Genomic DNA, 16,023 nt, shown 5'->3' with positions numbered 1-16,023 from the left:
CTTCGCTGGTTCGCAAGCTCAACAACTTAATCTCCTGCAGTGTTCTGAGGGACTACAACGTTTTTATGACTATTTTGAAAAAAAATGAAGAACTAATTTCAATATGTACACGGCACATTTTTCATGTTGGAAATTTGACACAGAAATACGGCAACAATAAGTTAGATGTACAGTAGTCCTTTGCTAAGTGCTAAGTAAAAATACTAATTGTGGAGGGATAGTCTGATCATTTACTCTTCCATGAACCAGGAAGTAAGTAAATGTCCTCCATTAACCAGGAAGTAAATAAATGACCTCCATGAACCAGGAAGTAAATAAATGTCCTCCATGAACGAGGAAGTAAAAAAATGTCCTCCATGAACCAGGAAGTAAGTAAATGTCCTCCATGAACCAGGAAGTAAGTAAATGCCCTCCATTAACCAGGAAGTAAATAAATGACCTCCATGAACCAGGAAGTAAATAAATGTCCTCCATGAACGAGGAAGTAAAAAAATGTCCTCCATGAACCAGGAAGTAAGTAAATGTCCTCCATGAACCAGGAAGTAAGTAAATGCCCTCCACGAACCAGGAAGTAAATAAATGTCCTCCACGAACCAGGAAGTAAATAAATGTCCTCCATGAACCAGGAAGTAAATAAATGTCCTCCATGAACCAGGAAGTAAGTAAATGTCCTCCATGAACCAGGAAGTAAATAAATGACCTCGATGAACCAGAAAGTAAATATATATTTAAAAAAAAAGAAAGTAAATAAATTAACGATGCATACAAGCACCAATTCAGCTAATTATTTCACTTTTGTAAGGGGAATACCGTAGGTGTGTATGTGTGTATGTATGTGTGTATGTGTATGTGTATGTGTATGTGTATGTGTATGTGTATGTGTATGTGTATGTGTATGTGTATGTGTACGTGTATGTGTATATGTATATGTGTATGTGTATATGTAGTTAGCACGCAGACCTCATAGCTAGGAGACCCGGGTTCAATTCCCTCTCGGTTTGCAAACTGGCCTGTAGCGGTCTGCAAAGACCCTGCCTGTGAGTGGACACAGTGGAGTGGGACCATTACCAACAATTACTTTATCTGAGAGGAGTTCACAGTCAGTTGGACATTTAGGAGTTTGTCTCTGAAGAACACGCTAATATCACTAATAAGGACGGAGAGTGTGAAATTGATACATGATACATTGTCTGTGGATCAATGTGCTAATTGAATCAAAATGATCCCCCCTGGTATCACATCTGGATCTTTGAAACACAATTAGTTAAGCCCACTTGGATGCGATATTAATAATTGTATTCAGTTTCTTCCAAAGTGCATGAAATCATCATCTGTGTGTTTATTTTCCTTTGCCGCATTGCAACACGGGACAGATGAAGTTTAAAAATGTGTATTATGTGTACGATTGTGTGTGATTGGCAGGACGTCCTGTCTGCTCTCGGTTTGCTGACAATCTGACAATGAGGTGTGCACCCATGTGTGGCCGTAAACACAGCAGTCCCCCTCCCTTCTGTGTTCCCGACTCCATCCTGACTCCCCACCTCACCTTCTCCTCTTTAGCTCATTGGGTCCATGAAGAGAGGCGTTGATCCCACTTGTTCTGGATCACTTGTGGCTGGAATTCCCTGTTTGGATCAACTGAAAAAGGAATCTTCCCTGTCCTGTGAGACAGCTACAAGCTTGTCTGCTTTAAAAAAAGGAGGGGTGGAAGGGTTTTATTTGTAAAGCACCCGAAAGTGTCCTTTTACCTCGCTAGCTTCAGTCGTGGTTGGGAGCATTCCTGGACGCTCTTAAAATGGTGTTTTTTACGGGCGGAGCGGTCAGGCTCGAGATCATCTGAGGTTTACGGGTGGCCCATAAATACATTGCTGTGGTTTCGGGAGATCCCAAACTCATCTCCACTCACACAACCTCACCTTTTCACTCTTCCTGTCCTCACAGATGAGCAAAGACCCCCCCCCACAATAAACTTTCTATTCTGCATTTATGTATTCACAAGTCAGGTTATCTGGGGCCAAGTTACATTCCTCAGTTTGACTACAGTCTGTCAGTGGAGAGCACATCTCTGCTTAGCATCACTGCAAAGATGTCATAACACTTTAACTTCATGTACTGTTGACTGTTCTCATCCCATTTGTGTAGACCTCGATGAGAAAATGAGCCCATTTCTCACTTGACTTATCACCACATTAAACATCTTTTCAATCTTTAACCTCAGCCTTCCAAAAGCAAAATGATTTTAATATTGCTGTCATCAAGGCTTTTTTTCTCTCCTTTTTGCTGTTTAAATTCTGTCCACATTGTAGTCAAGTTGACATAGAACAGGAAGTATTCAGCCACTAACAAATAAACAAACAAATACACAACCCTGAAATTGGGAACTATTTTTACTGTTTGAGTCATGAGGCAACTGCTCTTGTTTAAAATCAGTACAGGTGAAATGCTCTTGTTATGGGCTTGCTCAGTAATGCAAGCCCATAGACTAGCAGTCTACGTGTCTACATCTTGCTACGTGTTATCATGGTAGCTGTTAGCATTTTAGCATTCAAGCTAATTTACTCACGTCTAAAGGCAAATACACACATGGCATGATGTAGGGAAGTTATAGGACAACCTTCGCACTTTCTAAACTTGAGGCTCTCTTGCTAGGTCAGAGCATGGTAACGGTTAGCATGTTAGACTTCAGCTAATTTACTCATGTCTAAAGACTAATACACACATAGCATGATGTCGGGACACTATGGGACTGTCTTAGCACTTTAGGGTCTTGCTAGATGCTACCATGCTAACTCTTAGCATGTTAGCATTTTTGCGAATTAGCATGTTAGCATTTTTTAAAGGCAAATACACACATGGCATGATGTGGGGACGCTATGGGACTGACTCTTCGCTTTTGAGACTCGGTGCTTTCTTTTTTAGCCGCTACAATGCTAGCTGTTAGCATGTTGGCATTTCAGCATGTCAGCTTTTGTTGCTCAATTGCTCGTCTAATGTACGCACGGCTTTGCTCAGCGGCGTGGCGCGGCACGGCAGACACCGGGCCCGAGGTCCACAGCACAGGTGACAAGCCCATCAAAATTTCCGCGGGAATTTTCTAGTTTTAGATCCTCCAGCTCCAGATCCTCCATTTTCTAGTTGGAAACTGATATTTTCCTGAAACTTACCTATGTTTTACTGGTGATTAAAAACGGCAAAAGGATGGGGACTCTAATCTTTCGTTCTGCTCAGGGACTGAATGAGTTAATGTCCTTCAATTGGTAGCTCTTGCTGCTATATGACTGTAGAACATGATATTAGTGTTTAACGTGTATTTACATTTACACCCCTGTAATTATATGCCTTGGAGACCCAAATGTCTGTCTTGATGAATGAGGAAAACATGTAGATTTTTCTTCAACTTTGCCATCTGTCATGTAAACCATAACCGGGAACATAAACCTGTGCCACTGACCCTAGTCGCTGCTTTTATGGAGGGCACTGACCACGTTTGAAACTGTCACCTCCAATTTGTGGCGGCACATGTAAGAAAACAGTGGAGCCGATCTGCTTTGATGGACGTTATGACTGAGGAAGGGTCAACTGCCATAAACTTTGACCTCAGAGACTCACAAATAGTCAAGATGGATAAAATCCCTTGTTGTGCCATGTGGAGATATGTCTTGCCGACATCTGGGAGTTAAGATTGTGGAGAAAAAGACATAGGAAAAGCATGATATCAACATCATTTAACTCACTATAACACCTACAGTATATACTGTATATACAGTATACACTGCTGGAGCCTATCCCATCAACTAATTTTTTAAAAGTTTATTTTATATGTACACAAGAACCATAAATACCCTTTTTGAAAATTGTCCATTTGAGATATACTTACTTATATACTAGTTGACCTATTCTGCAGAGCAGCTCCACGCAATAACTGTGTAGATCTTCCAGAATCTGCACCTATTCCGGCAGTATTTCCTTGGATTTGTGCTTCTATTTTAACATATTCCACCCGCTGATCGCCCACTCTGCTGTGATTGGTCACACTCTGAAACTACTTCCTATACCTGAAGGAATAACAGCCTCGTCATTAGTAGCTAATCACCTAATTAGGGGTCTATAGTATCTGCGGACCAGCCAGGTCCATCCATCATTTTGCATTCACACAAACCTCACTGCTAACTTTATTGTTCCGAGTACCATTCATTCATTTATTTTCTTCTGCTTATCCTCACAAGGGTCGTGGGGGGTGCTGGAGCCTATCCCAGGCGGGGTACACCCTGGACTGGTAGGCCACTGTTTGTATGTTCTCCCTATTCTCCGGTTTCCTCCCACATTCCAAAAACATGCTAGGTTAATTGCCGACTCTAAATTGTCCATAGGTATGAATGTGAGTGTGAATGGTTGTTTGTCTATATGTGCCCTGTGATTGGCTGGCCACCAGTCCAGGGTGTACCCCGCCTCTCGCCCGAAGAGAGCTGGGATAGACTCCAGCACCCCTCGTGACCCTCCTGAGGATAAGCGGTAGAAAATGAATGAATGGTTCAGATAAAATGCTAAACGTGCTAATCTGTCGTCTTGGGGAGAGATGAGTTCAGGCCATGAATTCAAAGATGAATGAATGTTCTGCAGCTGGGGTTGAGGTTGGAGGTAAGTTGCTTTAAACATCTTTAGCAGAGTTGTGATTTTATGCTTTATGAAGCACTTTCACTCATGCGTATACATCTACTGTCCACCCAGCTGTGAAAATACAAGCTGGCCTGCACTATGGGACTCTTTGGAAAATATCTGACTTCAACCCTGGAGGCGAGATTGATCACTACACATTCAAAGTGCATTTAGTGTTAAATGATTAGGAGCACACTGTCTGCATCAGCTTGTGTCTTCCTGTGGGTCTGCTCGATGCTCATCTGTCTTTGTGAATCATCTTCTCCTTTTCTCCAGTGGGTCATTATGGTTTGGATGAAGCCCAGTAAGTAGCGGAAAGAGAAAAAAAAACATTTTGGCTCCTCCTCCATCTGATGGTGGGTCCCGCAGCCAAACCAGTCACCATCAAGCACTTATGAGGGTAGAAACATCCATATAATGGGGATGCACAAGGATTTCATACTCAATTAATAGGGCAGGGCTGCACAGCACACAAGTGGTTAGCGCGCAGGCCACACAGCTAGGAGACCCGAGTTCGATTCCAACCTCAACCATCTCTGTGTGGATTTTGCATGTTCTCCCCGTGCATGTGTGGGTTTTCTCTGGGTACTCCGGTTTCCTCCCACATTCCAAAAACATGCTAGGTTAATTGGCGACTCCAAATTGTCCATAGGTATGAATGTGAGTGTGAATGGTTGTTTGTCTATATGTGCCCTGTGATTGGCTGGCGACCAGTCCAGGGTGTACCCCGCCTCTCTCCCGAAGAAGGCTGGGATAGGCTCCAGCACCCTCGTGAGAATAAGCGGTAGAAAATGAATGAATGAATAATATCTGACAGGGCTGGTGGTTAGCGCACAGGCCACACAACTAGGAGACCCGAGTTCGATTCCAACCTCAGCCATCTCTGTGTGGAGCTTTCATGTTCTCCGTTGCATGTTATCTGACAGACAACTCGTTCCTTAGAGTACCCTCACTGTCCTAAGTAATCCACTCATCCACTGGATCCTGGATGACCAAGCCCTGAATAACACTTTCCCCTCTGCTTGCGTCCTACAGGCTGACCCTTTGCTCCCTACAAGAGCGCCATAACTCAATTCTACACAATATGTGGGCTCCGGCCCAGCATGATTGATAAAGACAACTGACACCTTGCACCAACAGAAATAAAAGAGAGTGTGGGAAATAAGAGTTGATAAAAGTTGATACATTTCTGTCCCCGATGGTCCAATCTACACTACCACACTGATTAGCCATTATAGCCTGAAAGGCATAATTAGGTCATTTTTGTCTTCCTTAACGTTCCGGTCCCACTTACAAATTCAGTACCCTTTTTAACTTTTTTTTGTCGCTCGACTCAGCTGCGCCGCTTAATTCTTGTAATTCCATTTGAATGGCAAATATGTGGAACATGAAAGGCGACCTCGAGTGATTTCCACCATCGCATTCTTGTCAGCGAGTCTTGAGAAAACACTCTGATGAACGTACTGATAGGATGAGAAGGAGCCGGCAGCCAGAGAGACGCATGTACGTATGCGGCGTAGTTCTGACGGAGAGAGCTGATATGGCTGAGGAGAGAAAATAAAGAGATGTTGTAAAAGAGAGAGATAAACAGCTGTGAGGAAATGGGATGAAAATGTAAAGCACTTGGACATGAAGGAGGACTGTTTATGACTTGAGGTGATGACACGGGGTGATGGTTTGTTTAAACCGGGTATAAATCTCTTTCATTGGGTGGCTTTGAATTACAGTAATGAATTTCTCTTTTAAATTACGTGGAAACCAACAATATTAAACTGTGGTTTTCTTATTAATAGGAGTTTCATATTGGAAAGAAGTAAAATACAAAAAATGCTCTTAATGCACAGTTGTGATTGGCTAAGAGTATGGCTAAGGGTACGGGAGACACTCCCTATTCCCTATAGCTTCCAAAATGTCAGTTGGTGTGGTGGTGAAGTATCATAACCATATTTTATTTTTATTTTTTAATTCATAAATGAATGTGTCATACCATCAACTATTTTTTTTAGTATGTAGACAAGAACCATAAATACCCTTTTTGAAAATTGTCCATTTGAGATATACTTACTTATATACTAGGTGACCTATTCTGCAGAGCAGCTACACGCAATAACTGTGTAGATCTTCCAGAATCTGCACCTATTCCGGCAGTATTTCCTTGGATTTGTGCTTCTATTTTAACATATTCCACCCGCTGCTCGACTCTGGGCACGCCCACTCCGCTGTGATTGGTCACACTAAACTACTTCCTGACTGTTGTGAACAACACTTTCGAATTGCTAATTGAGCTAATTGAAAAGTGTTTAGGAGCTACTGGCAGCTCATGAGCTACTGGCTGGAGACCCCTGACTTACCAACTCGCCAGCCCGAGGAGGAGCACTGGTTGTCGGACACACTTTGTCAGTGGCCCCTCTGGTGCCGTGGAGCTCTGAAGCTGGAGGGCGGGGGAAGCGGATTTTGGGGGAGGGTATAGAGTGTATCATTATGAAGCTCGCTCCTCTGTGACATCACAGAAGAACAGTTTTGCAACGCCATCTGAAACCAAGCCTTTTGAGCCATCCCAAACCTCTTTGAGGGCTCACTTCCAAATGTGCAAACCTCATTATCTGCAATGTTGGGATCGTTTAACATGAGAATACAACATTCGAACTACATTTATCGGTAAAAAAATGTGGAAAAAGCATAATAGGTCCCCTTTAAGAACTTTTCCATCAAAAAAATGCAGTTTCTGGTACACAACAATGCAGTTTTGTAGCTTTTAGGCTACTAATATTTTTAAACTGCATATTTTTCTGAATGTTTTCTTTTTTTTTTGTACTTAAAAACTGAGTTTTTAGAAAACTGGGGCCTGAATGAAGATTTTGAAAAGTGCAATAGCTTTTTGGTTTGTGTTCTAAGAACCGTGTAACATTGTCTCATGTTTTTAAATCTTATTAAACAACAGAACACAGATACTGTAACTGTCACGATTTGAACCCAGTAGCTTGTACAGTGATTCAAGTTTTTTATCGAGATCCTTTTGCCATTGTTGTTGAGCAGCTTTTTCCTTCACTACGTGCACTCTATGGATTTTGATCATAGCGCAAAGCCTGTCACAGTTTTTCATGTTTACCTTTTATAAGGAGGCTGCCACATAGTTACATTTGTGCATTTAATACATCGTTTCTGTGAGAGGTGCTGAGCTACATTGATTCAAGTAGCCATTTTTGGGTATTGAGATAGAAAGAGGTTAGTGATCTAGAAAGAAGGGGAAGCGGTTGTGAATCTCTATCATTACAAATAAACGCATGTGTCCTTGGTTGCCCTTTGGACTTTGCTGCAGCTCAAGATGTTCTTAATGATGTTCATCTAAAGCCTGAACGTCCCCCTAAAGCTCATTCACACCTCCGTGCTCAAAGATGACGGTGGACTTTCAAAGCTGAAAACACTCCTTCTTTGCAGTTTTTTAGTCTTTCAATGCGGCTTTGCAGCTTTTGTGGGTCGTCCACTGGGGCAAGGTGGGTGGCTGGTCATTTGTGCAAAAAAAAAAAAAAAAAAAACGAAAGAAAGAAAGAAAAAGCCACAGACTGAAAAGGAGGGCAAAGGAGATCCCTTGTTTGCGATTTGCTTGGAAACTTCACAAAACTAACATCCTATAGAGTACTTTATATGGAGTCCAACATTTTTGTGGGTGGAAGTCATGGGGTTAATGTGATCCTCAAGGAACCTGGGTTCCACTTGGTTGCTCTGTGTAGTGAAGTGGTCCTTGTTGACTCTTCTCGTGGGATTGTGTGCGGGTGCGGGTCACACTGTCCTGCTGTGGAGACATTTCAACAATCAATCAACACATCCTCGTCCAGGATGAAAAAACATGCTCCCAACTAATGAACAAAGATTGTAAAAGTTCAAAACAATGAATTATATAACTATTATAAGTATTAAAATATTGAAGTAGTGCAGTACCTAACCAAGACAAGCACTGCATGTGTTGTGAAAAATAGGACAAACCATTGGTCAGAGTCTTTGGGGTGCCAGTGGGGTGAATTTCACTTCCTGGATACTTGGATGTAAATAATATAGGCCGCTATAGAGGACTATAGGAGTACAGAGCCCGTATGCCAACAGACCCCTTAATCCTCAGACATGGAGGCATGACCAGACTCCCAACACTCTTGAGTCTAAACTCAAACAGCTCGAAATGCTGATTGAGACATATACCGCTAGATTAGGCTTTTGTTTGGGTGTGCCTTTTTCCTCCCGGTCTGACTGCCTTGAGATGTGTGGAGTGTCCATTTTGAGTCACTCCGATACCCGTGGGAGTTATATTAGGCCACCCAGAGTTCATTTATTTTTTTAGTTCTGTATCATGATATCGATGTTGTTATAACAATGCAATGTGTCATTGGTTTAAATCGTTTTTTTTTTTTTTTTTTAACCGGGCCAACCAAGTGGGGTCCATTGGAATGGAATGGAATGGAATGGCCTTTATTGTCATTATACAAGATGTACAACAAGATTGGAGAGCTGCTTCTTTCAGTGCAGTAGTCAAGTTAAAAAAAAAGTATATAAAAGTAGAGTAAAAAAGATCATTTAACAAGATATATATATGCTGGAGCCTATCCCATCTGTCTACAACCTGGACTGGTCGCCAGCCAATCACAGGGCACATATAGACAAACAACCATTCACACTCACATTCATACCTATGGACAATTTTGGAATGTGGGAGGAAACCGGAGTACCCGGAAAAAACCCACGCATGCACGGGGAGAACATGCAAACTCCACACAGAGATGGCCGAGGGTGGAATTGAGCCACGGTCTCCTAGCTGTGAGGTCTGTGCGCTAACCACTAGACCGCCGTGCCGCCAAGATATATACAAGATATCCAAAATATACACATAGTATTGCACAGGAGTATATGCAGGAGCAGACATATTGCAGATATATTAATTTTAGTGCAATGATAAATGGGTCATAGTGCAAATAATGACTGTGTTTTATTTACATCATAAACAAATAATTCTCAGTTGGATGGTTTAATAATGTAATCATCTTTTGGACAAACACAGTACATAAATAAATTAAATAACAGCAACCATTTTTGACAAATGTATTTACTTTCAGTGGGCGGCACGGTGGTCGAGTGGTTAGCGCGCAGACCTCACAGCTAGGAGACCAGGGTTCAATTCCATCCTCGGCCATCTCTGTGTGGAGTTTGCATGTTCTCCCCGTGCATGCGTGGGTTTTCTCCGGGTACTCCGGTTTCCTCCCACATTCCAAAAACATGCTAGGTTAATTAGCGACTCCAAATTATCCATAGGTATGAATGTGAGTGTGAATGGTTGTTTGTCTATATGTGCCCTGTGATTGGTTGGCGACCAGTCCAGGGTGTACCCCGCCTCACGCCCGAAGACAGCTGGGATAGGCTCCAGCACCTCCCGCGACCCTCGTGAGGAAAAAACGGTAGAAAATGAATGAATGAATGAATTTACTTTCAGTTTTTCAGTTCGGTGGTAAAAAAAAAAAAACATGGTGATAGTGATCATACGGGATTAGGCGCCTTTCCAAAAACACCTCCTCACAATTTGATCAGGTAGGTCAGTCGGGGGGAAAAAACGTGCAGGGGTTTTACTTTTACGCTCTCATGACGGCCAGAGCGTTAAAGAGGAAGTGATGGAGAAGAGATTGGTGTTAAGTGGATTGACCTCTGCCATCATGATTAAGGCCATAAAGAGGGTTCTGGCCACAGGTTATATTAGAGGATTATTAAGGGCTGTAACGGCGTATAAAAAACAGCTCTGGAGATTAGCCGACACAGATGCTGATGTCAACACCGCTTCACATTCCACACGCTTGAATTTACACAGCAGGAAGTTGTAGAGCCTGTTTACCATAACGTCCTGACATGCTGAAAGTGTAAAAAAAAAATCTTTATAGGCTGACACAGGAAAATGAAAAGGAGCGTCACATGTGAAATAACATTATTATTATGTATCAATATAAACTGACAAACGCCATGTACTCCTTTTGTGTATTTCCACAACATTAAAACAAACACAAATAATAAACACAATAATAAATTGTAATTAATAATCAACAAAATAGATGAAGTTATCAGAGACTGGCTAAAAACTGCCCGAAACTAAAACTACACAAAAACTGTTCACTTTAAAGTCTACGGTCTACAGTTTTTCTTTTATTATTAATGCCGATTTATTGGTGCTTTATTGGTGGAACATATCGTACTGACCAGCCAGGACAAAGTTGTGTGTACAGCTTCCATGCTTACTTTACACAAAGGGGAACCCTGGAAGAAGGTTTATAATTAAATCATAATAATAAATAATTGTTGTTTTATGGCAGACTTTGGTCTATTATTAGGTCAAATCTAACGCTCTAACAATTAAAATATTCCATATATTAACATTTAATTCTGTATTGCATGAATTAATTTAACGCAGTTGGGTCTGGAACCAATGAACCACTGTCTACAAGGGACGATTGTAAATACACAGAAAATAAAAATGAATAAGTAAATTTATAATAGTCATAAATAAATATAAATGAACAAAACAATTTTTTTTTAAATTACCACAATAATCACTTTCTCTTGTACATACTAACATTTATGAAGGAGAAATTATATTACTAATTAAGGTAAATCGTAACTTTGCCCCCCACGGCTCATTCATTCATTCATTCATTTTCTACCGCTTATCCTCATGAGCGTCACGGGGGTGCTGGAGCCTATCCCAGCCTTCTTCGGGCGAAAGGCGGGGTACAACCTGGACTGGTCGCCAGCCAATCACAGGGCACATATAGACAAACAACCATTCACACTCACATTCATGCAAAAGGCGGGGTACAACCTGGACTGGTCGCCAGCCAATCACAGGGCACATATAGACAAACAACCATTCACACTCACATTCATGCATGTTTTTGGAATGTGGGAGGAAACCGGAGTACCCGGAGAAAACCCACGCATGCACGGGGAGAACATGCAAACTCCACACAGAGATGGCCGAGGGTGGGATTGAACTCGGGTCTCCTAGATGTGAGATCTGCGTGCTAACCACTCGTCCACCGTGCCGCACCACGGCTCATTAATGATTTAAAAACCCATGTTATGAATATGAAGTAATATAAAACACATTGTAAACTCAGTCAACACATTTTCATAAGCGAGTACCTGACTCTGGTCCAAAATATTAATCACAGATATATTTATCGACATTTAAATTTCTGTGTTTGTGATCCATAAATGCATGAGACAGGATAAGAGGAGGCAATAATGAGAAGCAGAGCATCATTTTCCTAATCATATTCAACGAGTAAACATCATCAGTGGACACACACGCACCCACTCGTGTTTCAGCCATTCATTCATCATCAAGTTAATCTTAGTTTTCTGCTTTGAGGTGTTTTGGGGTCAAACTGTGTTCATAATGTGAAAAGCAGATCATGGTGTGTATGTGTGTGTTTCCTCCCCGGTAAGCAGAGGTCTAACTTATATAAATATTTGGTCCCCTCCAGGCAGTTAACGCTGACATATGAATCATAAAGCTTGTTAAACAGCAGAGTAAATAAACAGTTAAAGCGAGTAGTGGCGCCCCACTGGGCTCGCTCTCGCGCCATAAGTCAGTCTGAGCTCCCGGCCGGGCGGCCAACAAACGTTCTCGCCTCTCCACCTGACTTGCAAACCTGTTCAGCTTGGCTGCACCGCATGGAAGCTTTGGTGCTTTGGCGTAAACTTGTGCAACAGATCGTTGGAGTCTAAAGCTGGGAATGTTTTTGGAAAGATTTGTTGTTTTTTTTTCTTGCACTCTCAGAGGTGGTTTCTTCTCCGGGGTTTTGTCTTCAGAGGAAGTTAAGAGTTTATGATGCATTCGATGATGTGGTCGTTGTGGAAACCAAACAGATGGAACAAGTGCGTTACAAAAGGGGACAAGCATAACATTGGTTTTACAGTAGACGCCTGCTATTGGTGAGGTTTGTGCTGTATCGCACCTCCAACCTCTCCTGCTAGCTTGACATTAAAGTTCTCCTCTGATTTTGGATCAGCATTTGCAATAAAATCAAGTGAACTTTATTTGTAGAGTACTTTTCCTGCAAAGACATGCAACACAAAGTGCTTTACAGAATTAAAAACAATTACCACAATTAAAAAGAAAACAATTACTAAGAAAGCCCCTCCCTCCTTCCCACACTTCATACTAGACACACACACACACACACACAATCACACACAGTAGGGAGACATGGCATGGCACTGAGGATCAAGGAAGCGCCACCTTTGGGGCCGTCCACACTGACCAGCACCCGGACCCCCTGACTCCGACAGACAGGCGGAACCCCACATCAAAGGGAGGAACCCCCAGCCGGCCCGGGTCGAAGGGACCCAAGGATGGCACCCCCTCAGCAGACCCGACACAGCCCCCAGTGTAAAAGTGGCTCTTTTAATTATCACATGATGATTATGACTGGTCGCCAGCCAATCACAGGGCACATATAGACAAACAACCATTCACACTCACATTCATACCTATGGACAATTTGGAGTCGCCAATTAACCTAGCATGTTTTTGGAATGTGGGAGGAAACCGGAGTACCCGGAGAAAACCCACGCATGCACGGGGAGAACATGCAAAATCCACGCAGAAATGGCTGAGGTTGGAATCAAACTCGGGTCTCTTCGTTGTGTGGCCTGCACGCAAACCACTCGTGTGGTGTGCAGCCCTGTCAGATATTATTCATTCATTCATTCATTTTCTACTGCTTTTCCTCACAAGGGTCGCAGGGGGTGCTGGAGCCTATCCCAGCTGTCTTCAGGCGAGAGGCGGGGTACACCCTGGACTGGTGGCCAGCCAATCACAGGGCACATATAGACAAACAACCATTCACACTCACATTCATACCTATGGACAATTTGGAGTCGCTAATTAACCTAGCATGTTTTTTTGGAATGTGGGAGGAAACCGGAGTACCCACGGGGAGAACATGCAAACTCCACACAGATGCCCGTTGTGCGGCCTGCCCGTGCCACTCGACCACCATGCATAAATAAATAAATATTACCAAAAATTATCAATAATAATAATCCTGTTTCATTAGCGCATGGAGAAGGATGATTTACTCATTATCGTTTAAGCATTCATCAATATGAAATGATGTGATTCATCACAGTCAGCCTCAGCAGAGACACAGACGCAGGGAGAAACCGGTGTGGGTCCAGCTCCATATATGGAACATGATCTCACCGCTGAGACCGACAATGGAGCCCAGATTCCATCAACAACTCACACATCACTAAAGCTACAAAAGCATCATGCTGGCCATTATTCATGCACACACACACATTCAAAGAAAAGAAGTGCAAATCAAATGTGTTTACATACGAGGGCTTTTATTTGGATTTGTTAGCATTTATTTCCTTTCTTGATTGTATAACTGTTGTCAGGTGCAGCTTTATATTTTTTCCCACAGGTTTTTACCTACTCTCTAAAACAGGGGTTTCAAACTCAATTTACCTGGGGGCCATTGGAGCTAGGGTCTGGGCAAGGCTGGGCCGCATCAGGTTAAAAAAAAACAAAAAAAAACGCATTTATTAAAAACAGAAAAATATACAAACTTTGGTTCCGATTTTCTACAATAAAAACTCTGACAAAATATTCTTTACACTGTTCTCAAATATCTTAATTTTTATTTTTCTGCACAAAATAAGATGAAAAATAAATAAACAAATCAAGAATAAAGAAAATCAATCAATCAGTAACAAATAAATAATAATAATAATAAAACGGCAAATAATAAAAACTTAAGAAACCACATATAGTTGGTCGGAAGACAAATTATTTTTTTCAGATTAAAATGAACAAAGCATTATTAGAGCCCTGTAGACATGACAAAACACGACTATAGTCACATTTATACTCTTTTTATTTACAACATATTGCGCAACTGCAGGGTCTTGAGACACATGCTAACTCGCAAACTAGAGAGCTAGCGACCTAAACGGTAGCCTTCAAGTTATTTCCTTTGAACTTAAATAGCCAAAAACTTACCACTTCCACACGGATAGGGAGGATAACTATTAAGAGTTATTTAACCTTTAACATGAACATTATTCATTCATTCATTAATTTTCTACCGCTTTTCCTCACGAGGGTCACGGGGGGTGCTGGAGCCTATCCCAGCTGTCTTCGGGCGTGAGGCGGGGTACACCCTAGACTGGTCGCCAGCCAATCACAGGGCACATATAGACAAACAACCATTCACACTCACATTCATACCTATGGACAATTTGGAGTCGCCAATTAACCTAGCATGTTTTTGGAATGTGGGAGGAAACCGGAGTACCCGGAGAAAACCCACGCATGCACGGGGAGAACATGCAAACTCCACACAGAGATGCCCGAGGGTAACATGAACATGAATCAAACGTAATAATTTTTTCTGGGTACATGATACCATACAGCATCCGTATCAAACTTGCGCAGGCCCGCACTAACATTAAACTTTTATATCAAAGCGGGGGGCCTCAAACTAGTGTCCTGCGGGCCACATTTGGCCCCGCGGGCCGCATGTTTGAGACCCCTGCTCTAAAACCAGAAGACTCCCACAATGCAAACACACTTCCAGCTTGACCACATAATCTGGTCAGCTATTTTTTCTTTTTGTGTGTAAGTGGTGTCGTCGGTGCGACGCTGACTCCCGTGTCCACCTCAGGCGTCCTTTTGTTTGCCGCTGCAAGGTTGATGTACTGACCTTTGCCAAACCTTTGTGAGATCATTGTCTCACGCCTCTAAGTGCCCCCTGATTGTGGACACATTTCTCTCTCTGCTGATAATGTCTTCCAGATTCTCTCTCCTTGTCACACACAACCAGCAGCATGTCAGCACGCTTTTCAACACAACGCACACACACAGAGAACTACACAACAGTAAACATTTGAGTCTTTCTCAGATGGCACAGTCGGAGGACGCGGAGTCCTTGTATTGACGACAAGTGCGTGTTTAAACGCAACACACACTTGTAACAAATATATTACCGTTCAACTCCGACAATTCATCCACCCTCTTCCTCTTCTCACCCCCGCGAACACCCCCCCCCCCCCCTCCACTGTGGTTACTTGAGCTGTCAACAGATGGGTGAGCCCACACCGTTAGTATTGATTCAGTCAGATTTGGGAAAACAAATTGGGTGTCTCCTTTTCCTCTCCTTTCCGCTCCATCCATATCATAGATGGAACACGTTAGTAGAATATATAACTACACTGGAATTTGATGACAGGATGGAATGTACAGGGACTTTTTATTTTATGCTGGAAGCTTTAAAAAGGCAACATTTTTGCGGCAAGTTGTCAATAATCCCTTCTTCCGCCCTCAGC

The 16,023-nt window shown here is 42.4% G+C and overlaps 1 long non-coding RNA gene across 1 annotated transcript in view; it reads right to left on the bottom strand.

The window, feature by feature from the left end:
- Positions 1–7,901: 7,901 nt before the first annotated feature.
- The window catches only part of LOC144899791 (uncharacterized), a 68,320-nt gene continuing 60,198 nt past the window's right edge, over positions 7,902–16,023 (bottom strand). Inside the window, exon 3 of the long non-coding RNA XR_013628093.1 lies at positions 7,902–8,449. This is a non-coding gene — a long non-coding RNA (uncharacterized LOC144899791). The remainder of the gene's footprint in view (positions 8,450–16,023) is intronic.

Source organism: Doryrhamphus excisus, linkage group LG9 (assembly GCF_037039965.1).
Source record: "Doryrhamphus excisus strain RoL-2023G ecotype Guam linkage group LG9, RoL_Dexc_Guam_v1.1, whole genome shotgun sequence".
In the NCBI taxonomy this organism is placed as follows: Eukaryota; Metazoa; Chordata; class Actinopteri; order Syngnathiformes; family Syngnathidae; genus Doryrhamphus; species Doryrhamphus excisus.
Note: the sequence above shows the minus strand (reverse complement) of the source record. Positions and strands in the feature narration are given on the sequence as shown.